Source organism: Astatotilapia calliptera, chromosome 4 (assembly GCF_964374335.1).
Source record: "Astatotilapia calliptera chromosome 4, fAstCal68.1, whole genome shotgun sequence".
Taxonomy (NCBI): domain Eukaryota; kingdom Metazoa; phylum Chordata; class Actinopteri; order Cichliformes; family Cichlidae; genus Astatotilapia; species Astatotilapia calliptera.
This window is the reverse complement of record NC_137425.1, coordinates 17,756,511-17,768,511: the sequence shown is the minus strand read 5'-3', so window position 1 is coordinate 17,768,511 and position 12,001 is coordinate 17,756,511.

Sequence of the window (12,001 nt, the reverse complement as noted above, 5' to 3'; positions counted from 1 at the left end):
CCCCCCCCCTTTTTTTTTTTTTTTTGCTAAACTGTGAATGTTTATTATCACAAAATCAACAGGTTCAACGTCAGAATGACTAATCAACGAGTAGGAAGAGAAGGCAGTGTAACTGCAGCAAGCAGTGCAATCACAGCTGTCTGCTAACATGTCGCAAGTCTCTGATGCAAATTCTAAAAATCAGATCATCAGCGGCCACATGACAAATAAGCAAGGATCGTGCTTGTTAAGTAAACTCATGGAGACTAAATCTCTGTGTAAACTTCTTAAATGGGAACACAGACAGGTGGCACTCAAAGAAACCTCAACAGAAATCTCTGACAGAAGATTGTCCCTATAAGACTACTTTAAAAAGGTATGAAATTAACTTGCAAATAGTAGATGACCAACTCTACCTCCTGAACTATAGTACCTAAAATGCACTTGATTAACTGATCCTCAGCTTTTATAGTGAGAACCACTATAAAAGCTGAAGTTTTGACAGTTTGCTGCTCTGAAGCATTCAGTTATGCATTAACACAATGCTACAATCTTCCCAGGAGTGGATGTCTCAGCAAATTTGCCCCAAGGTCAGACCATGCAATGTTCAGAGAAACTGCAACAAACCCAAGAGCTTTATCTCAGACTCTTCAGGCCGGTGTTAACACCTTGAATGTTAAAGTTCATGACAATCAAGTCAGTAAAAAAAGTCAGTTTGGGAGGGTTGCAGGAGAATGCCTCTTCTTCTTTAACTTTGCAAACCACAAAACCATGAGGCCAAAAGTGGAGAAGCACAGTGCTATGTTTCGTGAAAATCAAACACAGCATATCAGCACAAACACATCATAACTGTCAGGCACACTGGTGGAGGGATGATGATTTGGGCTTGTTTTACAGCCACAGGACCGGGGCACCTTGAGTTGACTATGATCTCCTCTGTATACCAAACTATGCTAGAGTCAGCTGTGAGGACAGCTGTCCAACAGCTAAATCTTGGCTGAAACTTGGCCAGGTAACAGGACAATGACGACAAGCACCGCAGAAAAGGAAAAAAAATCGCAAGGCCCAGTCAAAGTCAGGACCTCAACTTGAGTGAAATGATGGCGGGACAGAGAGAGCTGTGCATATGCAAATGCCCCAAACCTGAATGAACTGATGCAACACAAGATAAGTGGGTCAAAACTCCTCCACAGTGATGTGAGGGGCTGATAAAAATCATGATTATGCCAGGTTACTAGGCAGCAGTTCATAATAATAACACACTGTTGAGGAATGGTTAAGCATTACTTAATACTTAATTCATTATTTTAAAGTATAAACTAATACTTTACTAATGATTAATAGTGTGTAGTTATTATAAAGTGTAACCAGTTATAGCTTCTACAAGCTATAAACTCATTGGATGTGCTTAATTTTTCATGGGACTACATAAAGACCTGTAAACTTTTTTTTTAACTTCGCCGCCAACCTGTTAAAGATGATATGATACCAACAGTACCACTAGCATGTTAGTAATGCCACTATGAACACGATAGTGTGCACTTAAAAATCACAGCTGAACACACAGTTTAACCCTGATTTTGTTTATTTATCTGTACACGTGATGTTTGGGGTAGTACCTAAAAGTGGCAGAGACAAAAACAGTGTAAATTCAGATTAAATAAAAATGCTTTTTGATTGGAACATTAAAAGCAGGTTTTACAATAGATTATACGTCGAACAAAGGCACTGAAAATATCCTTACAATAGTGATGATATTGTGGCCGGTTTGGTTGTTTTAACATGGAAATGTACTTTTTCTTCTCTGCCTATTTAAACAAAACAGCTCATCCGACTCTCTTCCCTCCAGAAAATCCATCCTCAAATGTTTACAGTTAATTTTCTTGATGAAGAAAAAGAATGTGCTTATATCCATAGTAAGCCATAAATCAACATAAGCACATACAGTAAGGTACAGCTGCTTCATACACATGGAATAGAAAATATAGTTTCTCTTCCTAAACAGACTTACTGCACTTCACCGTACAAAACAGAATACGTAATAGATTCACAGCAAAAACAGCGTGTGTTTATCTGAATATAAAAAGGTCAATTGAAACACATAACCACTGCCAGATTTATCAAGGCATTATTGTTGTTCTGTAAAATAATGCTTTGAATCTCTGTTCATGTCTCTGCACATTCAGCTTTTTTTCTCTGTGCTTATATATACACAACTTTGCAGCTTTACATTACAAACATATTTTTCCCCACACTGTAATATAAAAGTGAAAGATTTACACTCAGAACAAATCATACTGATGGCTTCATATAACATGTGCTCAGCTGGATATGTGAAGTGATATCTCTAAAGGAATATCAGGCGCACTAAATACAATCAAATACTATTCTGTGGTTGAGTGAGCCGACTCCCAAAGAAACCTGGCTCTGAGATCAAGTTCAAGCAAACGCTCACAGCTTTAAATTAATGCCGTAACAGCATTTTGTCTTTTTTTTAAAAATCAGGTTTATCTTTATCAACAGTCCATTTCTTCAAGGACCTCAAAAGCGTTCAACCTGCCAACACTGCACTGTATTTCCTGAGAAACTAAAAGAAAGAGCAGTGAAGGACTTGCAAGATGAAACACACATATCTTGTTATTATAGCCAAATCTTCCAGGGACCCACTCAGCTCCCTCTGCTTCTGTCTGGGGCCTCTGTTTGACATAGAAGCCGGGCTGGGTGGGTAGGTGGGGGGCTAGCAGATGGACTGCCAGGCTTTGTGACAGACAGACAGACACACATTTGCCGCCTGGCTCCGATCCTCCTGGATGTCGAGACTCCATTCAGAGCTAAAGGAAGTCCTGACCTGTGCTGTTTTCACAGTTCTGGGCAGCCCTTTTTTGTCAGCTTCTCTTCTTTTGTGACAGGCACATACACAATGTAGCCTCCATCAGGGGGTGTGATGGAAGGATCGCAGGCAGATATGGAAGTAGGCAAAAAAAAAAGGACCATTGAAAAGAGGTGCTCCAGTGACAAAGAAAAGGACATTTTGCTCCACAGACAAATGTCAGAGAAGAATAAGGAAAGAAAAAAGGAGGAGACGGCAAGGGAGGCAAAACCCTTGCTACCTTTCTAACTTGCACAATCTACTACTCAAATATTAAACACTGTATACATTACAACTGAGCTGTTTCATAAAGACACAGTACATAAACTTTCTCATTCAAACCCACAATTAAAGTATAGAGCAGAACTAAGTATGAGGGCACAATGCAAAGTTTGAAAAAGAGCCACGCTTATATGCAGTGGCAGAAATCTTTAGGGAAAGAACTCTTTTTACTTATTGTATAAAAGGCCCCAAAGTTCATATAATAGTTTTACTGGTGTTTATAAGTTTATATAAGTTCATGTAATGTTCCATCTTCTGTCAGTTTGGGCCAGCCCACCTTCTAGTGACATCATCCGGTTAGTAAGGTGGGCAGTTTAATGGCGGCTGAGCAGTGTTGGTCCGGAGGGGGTGCACTGATTCCTGGGGCATGTTAGGTGTGCGTAAATGACAAGTAAGTAGTGACCTGTGTCGTATTTTGCCTTTGTTGTGTCAGTACTGTAGTATGTTACCATTTAGGAGCTAATGTAGTCCATAGTTGGAGCGGTAGGCCACGCATGCAACGCGTGAGTTCACCCTCATTTCATATGCTAACTTATGTTGTTAGCTTGGCCCCGGTTTAGCTTGTTGACGCATGTACGGTCGCTCGTATGTCCATAATGTCATTCCTGTGTTATCAGACCTTCTCTATATGTTGTATGTGATGCTTGTGATTGTTTACTTTGAAGTAGCGGAGTTTGTAGCGAACAATTAGGTACGTGGATTAATAAAATAGCAAACGTAGTATAACCGGAAGTATGGCGTCCCGCTTGCCCTTCACAATAAGAGCATTATAGCGGAATATAATGGGGGACGCTTTTATTTTGTATAACTACCGGAAGTAGTTCACATGTACTGACGGTTGCTTAACCTCGCACTAATGCTATTTAGTTGCATAGTGTGAGCAGTTTGAAGTGTATTATATTTTTCTGATCTTTATATTTGATTATGTTAACTATGTTGTATTATGTTTATATTTGAGTATTTGACTTTTCCATTCTCTTTATTTATTGTTATTTCCCTTGTTTATTTCCTTTGTAGGAAACCACACACACACACACACCCAGACACACACTTATGTACACCCGCTGTGTTACAGCCCCAGAAATTAAGCGGTGACAATAAAGTGCCTCAAACGGAACCTCAAGCTCTCTCCTTCTTTCGTGCCCTGGGCAATTTGGCCTTAAGTGGTGTTCTGGCCGACACACCGGGGTGACCGTAGTGCTCAAAGACTGAATCAGTGCCACAGCCGTGCCTATCTTTGATATCTCCACTACATTAATTGGTCCTTCGAGCCGGATGCACTAGGTTCGCCTCAGAGATGGAACCAGGCCCAGAGTACGAGGCTCGTGGCGCACGCCCCAAACGACATGCTCGCCCACCTGTGCGCTACGCAGATTATGAGGTGGAGTACCCAGGCTACATTAGCCATCCATATAGAGAGGATGTAGAGCTCAGACACCAGGAGGACAAGGCCAGGATGACCTCCCTCGCTTCCCCCTTTAGCTGCAACCTAGCCAGCCCTCAGTGGAGGCGGGATGCTATTCTCCATGAGACGGCCTCGCGCTATGGAGCTCAGAGCCAACAGCACATTCAGGAGAATCAGCTAGCCCCCCAGCTGTATCCAGAGAGATGGCATGGGGAACAAGCCTATGATCACTCTACTCCTCTACCCTTCGTGCTCCCCTATACACATCCAAATAAGGAAATAAGTGCAGAGTTAGAGGATATCCGTCAGGAGCGCCACCTCATCCAGCAGAGCCAGCAACGTATGTCATCAGATCTGGTCGAACTCAAGGCACTGCGGGCAGAAATGAGACAGTTAGTGGAAGCTGTCCAGAGCATGCAGGGCCCATCTTCTCTCCAAACCATTAAGTCAATGCAGTCACCGCTACCGGGTGATGCACCAGAGATTGAGGAGGATGATGACTGGCCTGCCCCACCACCGTGGCCAGATCCAATTGAGGAAGCGCCACTGCCTAGTGACCCACCAGTGTTGAACCCCCATCGCCAAGATGCATGTATGTTTCCAGCCATTAAGACAGAGGCAATGGCAATCCCACCTGCTAATATGGTCGTGGACCACCCAGGACAGAGTCTGTCATCAGATCCTCCACCAGCTCTCAGGTTTCCAGATAAAGCCTCCCATAATCCACCTCCCTGGTTCAAGCCGGTTCATCTCCCACCTCGCCCAGGCAGTTTCCCACTGGGTGGGTCCAAGCATCCGCGCGCCGCCTATGGGGACAGTAAGACTGAGCATGGCTGTAATCCAGCATCCCCTGAGCAGCAGTTCAATCTGTCCTCTCCACAGCCACTGCCGGACAGACCGAATCCGGGCAGGACTCCTATCACCTCAGAGACAGTTTACCGTGGTCCCCGCCCAACAATCCCCAACTTCTCCAGTCGAGACCCTAGTGAGTTTGCTAGGCTTAAGATGGCATTGGGGAATCTTCTACCTGAGGACACGACTGAGCTGTTCAAGTATCAAGTGTTGGTTGATCACCTGCACTTAGAGGAGGCCAGATTAATAGCCGATGCTTACCTCAACTCTGCCACACCCTTCACTGATACGATGGAGGCCCTCAATGACAAATTCGGCCAACCACATCAGATAGTGCTGAGGCGTATTGCTGCGATGATGGACTCACCTGACATCAGACGTGGAGACGTCTCGGCATTTGAGAGATTTGCCCTCCAGATACAGTCACTGGTGGGGATGTTAAGGACACTAGGCCCAGAAGGAGAAGTGGAACTACACTGTGGTTCACATGTTGCTCGTCTGCTTAGTAAACTACCCCCCGAGCAGAGAGCGGAGTTCCGCCGCTGCATGTTCCAACAAGGTGTGAGGATGCATACCTTGGCAGATCTCGCAGGGTGGCTCAAGTATGAGTCCTGGTGCCAAGACTCTGAAGGGCAGCTAGCAGTGAAAGGGACAAAGGAGAAACAGTGGTCCAGGCCTGAGGTGCGCCAGGGTAAGAGATCCATCACAGTCCTTCATGGTGCAATGACGAACCCACAGGCTTTGAGGCCAGGTGGTGTGGCCAGCAAGAACAAGCCATACTGTCCATTCTGTAACACGGAAGAGCACTATCTTAGTCAGTGCACAATGGTATCCAAGTTGACAAAGGACCAGCTAACAGAGTGGATAAAGAGTAACAAGAGGTGCTGGCGCTGCGCACGGTCACACCAGGCAGCCCAGTGCAATCTGAGGAAGACTTGCAGCCTCTGCCAAGGGAAGCACCTGCAGGTACTGCATGATGTCAATGTTAGAACACCTAAAGGGTCGCTAACAACAGCGGTGGTGAGCGGTGACTCGAAGGCAGCAACCGACGTCCTGTATCTAGACAGACCCACTGAAGGCTGCAAAGTCCTTCTAAAGATTGTCAAAGTCTGCATTCATTATGGCAAGCGAACAATCAGCACTTATGCTGTACTGGATGACGGGTCAGAGAGGACAATGCTTCTGCCGGAGGCTGCCGAGAAGTTAGGCATGCAAGGGATCGCAGAGGACGTCCCACTGCGCACGATTAGGCAGGACGTGCAGACTCTCAGAGGTGAGTCAGTGTCGTTCTCTGTTTCTTCTCCATCAAGGCCCAGGACCAGGTTCAAGATTGCCGGGGCCTTCACTGCTGCACGCATCGGACTTGCAGGCCACACTTATCCCATGGAGCAACTCAGGGAAAGGTACAAGCACCTGATTGGTCTTCCGATCCACACCTTGTTAAATGTGAAACCTTTGCTACTCATTGGCAGTGACCATCCCCATCTGGTTACCCCCGTTGAACCAGTCAGGCTGGGACCTCCAGGAGGGCCTGCTGCTATTCGTACCAGGCTAGGTTGGGCGCTACAAGGGCCAGCAAGTATAGTTGGCCAGCTTACCCAACCGCAGCAGTGCTTGCTGACTTCTGTTGCACCTCAGGTCAGTGAGTTAATGAAACATGTGGAGAAACTGTGGCAGGTCGACATCGTTCCATTCCGAAACGAGAAGCTTGTTACTCGTTCAAGGCAAGACCAAGAGGCCATATGCATTCTGGAGACCAGAACTGTCCGAATAGAGGTTGAAGGCATACGTCGCTATGCCACCCCACTGCTTCGCCGGAAGGGGATGCCTCTACTGCAGGCAACTAAAGATGCCGTCATGCCAAGTCTACGAGGTGTGGAGAGAAGGCTGGCCAAAGACCCAGAACGAGCTGAGGCCTACAAAGTGGAGATGGAGAAGCTTATCAAGGCTGGCTCCATCATTAAGTGTGGCTCTGGGACACCTGTGACAGAAGGTCAGGAGGCGTGGTACATCCCTCATCACATGGTGAGCCATAATGGCAAGAACCGATTGGTTTTCAACTGCTCATTTCAGTACAGAGGACAGAACTTGAACGACTACCTGCTGCCTGGGCCCACCTTAGGTGCGTCGCTTCTGGGAGTCCTATTGCGCTTCAGAGAGCATGCAGTTGCAGTGAGTGGGGACATTAAAGGCATGTTCCACCAGGTTCATCTCTTACCAGAAGATCGTGCCCTGCTCAGATTCGTCTGGCGAGACATCAGCGACGAGAGCCCTCCAGCAGTCTACGAGTGGCGGGTGCTCCCGTTCGGAACCACGTGTAGCCCCTGCTGTGCCACATTTGCCCTGCAGCGTCATGTCATGGATAACAGCCAGCCAGATGATGACACGAGACTCTCGGTCGAAAGGTGTTTTTATGTGGACAACTGCCTTCAGAGTTTCCCCACCGTGGAAGAGGCAAGGAAACTTGTCGACAGGTTACGGGCCATCCTAGCCTCAGCAGGTTTTGACCTACGTCAGTGGGCCAGCAATGAACGTGACGTCATCAGTCACTTACCACAAGAGAGCTGCTCCGCTAGTGTGGAACTATGGCTGGCCCAGAACAAGGTAGATACCCCAGAATCTACCCTGGGATTGAGCTGGCTATTCCACACAGATGTCCTAGGCTACAAGCATCGTCAAGTTCCATATGCAGTCCCCACGATGCGCAATATCTACAAGGTCTTGGCCAGCCAGTACGACCCCCTAGGGTTCATCTTACCCTACACAACCAGAGCGAAGGTAATCATCCGCCATCTTTGGGACAAGCAAAGGGGTTGGGATGACCCACACCTACCTCAGGAGCTTATGCAGCAGTGGACAGCCTGGGAGGAAGAGCTGCAATTTCTACCTGAAATTACTCTTCCCCGACCATATGTGCCTAAGGAAGTGGACCCCTTCAGCTGTCAGAGAGAGGTGCACATATTTTGTGATGCCTCTGAAGAAGCTTATGGCTCAGTAGCTTACCTCCGGACCACTGGCAGAAATGGTGAAGTGCATCTGTCATTCTTGGTGGCCCGTTCCAGGGTTGCCCCTAAGCGGTTCCACTCCATGCCCCGATTGGAGCTCTGTGCTGCACTCACTGGGGCACAGCTCTCACAAGTGCTGGAAAGGGAGCTCACCCTTAGAATCGACCAGACGGTCCTATGGTCCGATTCTACAACAGTGCTGACCTGGCTGAGGTCTGAATCCTGCCGATTTAAGGTCTTCGTGGGCACTCGTGTAGCCGAGATACAAGAGCTGACAGACAGGCACTCCTGGAGATACGTCGACTCTGGAAGGAATCCAGCCGACGATGTGACACGTGGGAAGAAGTTGAAGGAGCTCGCTGTACCAAATAGATGGAGCCAAGGACCATCCTTTCTCCTGCGCAGTCCAGACTCCTGGCCAGAGGATCTCACGGTTGACCAAGCAGGAGATGCCTCGGAGCTGCGCAAAGCTGTGTTCTGTGGGACCACAGCAACTACTCCGTCAGGTCAGCCAACTTCAGATTTGAGCCGCTACAAAACCTGGAGTGAGATGTTAGAGGTTACAGCGCGGGAGCTACATGGGGCGGCCCAACCAGATGGTCATCCCACTGTTGAGGACTATCGCAAGGCGGAGAGGCTGATCCTACAGAGGGCCCAGATGGATAGTTTCCTGGAGGAGTACAACCTGTTGAAAGTCGGTAAGCCAGTTCCCAGGAGCAGTCGTCTTCTCTCTCTGTCACCCGAAGTGGATGAGACCAGACAGCTCATTTGTGTTGGAGGACGACTTCGTCGATCTGAAGATTTGGCTCTGGAGACACTCCATCCGATTATCTTAGACCCAAGCCACCCAGTGACCAAACTCCTGATCCAAGACTTTGATCGCCGCCTCCATCATCCTGGCCCGGAGCGGGTGTTCGCAGAACTTCGGCGCTCCTACTGGATTCTGCGAGGGCGTGAAGCTGTCCGGCGCTACCAACACCTCTGTGCTGATTGTCAAAGGTGGAGAGCTAGACCTACAGTGCCAAGGATGGCAGACCTGCCAGCAGCCCGGCTACGTCTATATAAACCGGCTTTCTACTCTACGGGAATGGACTGCTTCGGGCCGTTTGAGGTCAAGGTTGGTCGGCGTATTGAGAAGAGATGGGGAATCATATTCAAGTGCCTCACCACCAGGGCAGTCCACTTGGATGTTCTTAACACCATTGATGCAGATGCATTCCTGATGGCTCTTCAGCGATTTGTCGCCCGTAGAGGAACACCTGCCGAGTTGTTTTCGGACCAGGGGACCAACTTCAGGGGAGGTGAGAGGGAGCTGCGTGAGACCTTTCTGAAGATGGCCCCGGAACTACAACAGCTTCTAGCACCCCAGAGGATCAGCTTCCGCTTTAATCCTCCAGGTGCCCCACACTTTGGGGGAGCATGGGAAAGGGAGATCCGGTCGGTTAAGTATGCCCTCTATGCCACCGTTGGTGCTCAGTCAGTTCCAGAAGAAGTGCTTCGCACTGTACTCACCGAAGTGGAAGGGATACTCAATAGTAAGCCCCTGGGGTATGTGTCTTCCGATGCCAGAGATGCAGATCCGGTGACTCCTAATGTTCTTCTGATGGGGCGGCCGGATGGATCGCTACCTCAGGTAGTATACCCAGAGAGTGAGCTCCTCAGTCGCCGTCGCTGGAAGCACTCCCAGGTTTTGGCTGACCATTTCTGGTCACGTTTCATTCGTCAGTACATTCCCAGTCTGCAGACTCGCCAGAAGTGGCAAACAACGGCAGCTGATTTGGCTGAGGACTCTGTGGTGATGATCGCTGATCCACAGCTTCCCAGGGCTCTCTGGCCGGTGGGTAGGGTGATTAAAACTCATCCTAGCCCTGATGGACGCATCAGGTCAGCTGACGTGAAGGTGAAGGAGAGAGTCTACACTCGGCCAGTTGCCAGACTGGTTGTCCTCCCTGCGCTGCCCTCTGGAGAAGATGAGGACAGCTCTGCGTCGAACTCACCACAACCCTAGAACTTTGTTGCCTTATTGATGAGCAAATGTCTTACATACATTTGGGGGCGGCTGTATAAAAGGCCCCAAAGTTCATATAATAGTTTTACTGGTGTTTATAAGTTTATATAAGTTCATGTAATGTTCCATCTTCTGTCAGTTTGGGCCAGCCCACCTTCTAGTGACATCATCCGGTTAGTAAGGTGGGCAGTTTAATGGCGGCTGAGCAGTGTTGGTCCGGAGGGGGTGCACTGATTCCTGGGGCATGTTAGGTGTGCGTAAATGACAAGTAAGTAGTGACCTGTGTCGTATTTTGCCTTTGTTGTGTCAGTACTGTAGTATGTTACCATTTAGGAGCTAATGTAGTCCATAGTTGGAGCGGTAGGCCACGCATGCAACGCGTGAGTTCACCCTCATTTCATATGCTAACTTATGTTGTTAGCTTGGCCCCGGTTTAGCTTGTTGACGCATGTACGGTCGCTCGTATGTCCATAATGTCATTCCTGTGTTATCAGACCTTCTCTATATGTTGTATGTGATGCTTGTGATTGTTTACTTTGAAGTAGCGGAGTTTGTAGCGAACAATTAGGTACGTGGATTAATAAAATAGCAAACGTAGTATAACCGGAAGTATGGCGTCCCGCTTGCCCTTCACAATAAGAGCATTATAGCGGAATATAATGGGGGACGCTTTTATTTTGTATAACTACCGGAAGTAGTTCACATGTACTGACGGTTGCTTAACCTCGCACTAATGCTATTTAGTTGCATAGTGTGAGCAGTTTGAAGTGTATTATATTTTTCTGATCTTTATATTTGATTATGTTAACTATGTTGTATTATGTTTATATTTGAGTATTTGACTTTTCCATTCTCTTTATTTATTGTTATTTCCCTTGTTTATTTCCTTTGTAGGAAACCACACACACACACACACCCAGACACACACTTATGTACACCCGCTGTGTTACAGCCCCAGAAATTAAGCGGTGACAATAAAGTGCCTCAAACGGAACCTCAAGCTCTCTCCTTCTTTCGTGCCCTGGGCAATTTGGCCTTAAGTGGTGTTCTGGCCGACACACCGGGGTGACCGTAGTGCTCAAAGACTGAATCAGTGCCACAGCCGTGCCTATCTTTGATATCTCCACTACACTTATACCTTTTTTTCAGTTTTCACTCATTGTTTGATTAGGTTTATGCAACAAAACTACAGGATCAGACATAAAAGAAAAGATCTTTGTTTCCAAAATGTTAACCATGGCTCACAGATCCTGCCTGTCAGAAAGCAATGAAGAGAAACTTCACCCACGCGCACACACAAAGGGAACACCTTTATGGTGAAGAGCACATATCAGTTAGCACCTTGGTATTTAATTTGTGGGCAGAATACTGCTGAATGGCACATCTCTTCCCTCTCAGGTTTACCCACGAAGCACAATCACCATTACTCAAATATCATTTGCGATTGACACACTGCTCATATAAGAATTTTGGCACAGTTGAAAGATAATGCTAATGTTGGACTGGCTACAGCACATACAATATTAACTGTATTCTGCTTTAATATTCTCTAAAAGCAGATGATAAAGCATCCTCCAGTCTTTCTTGGGTCCTTTTCAAAG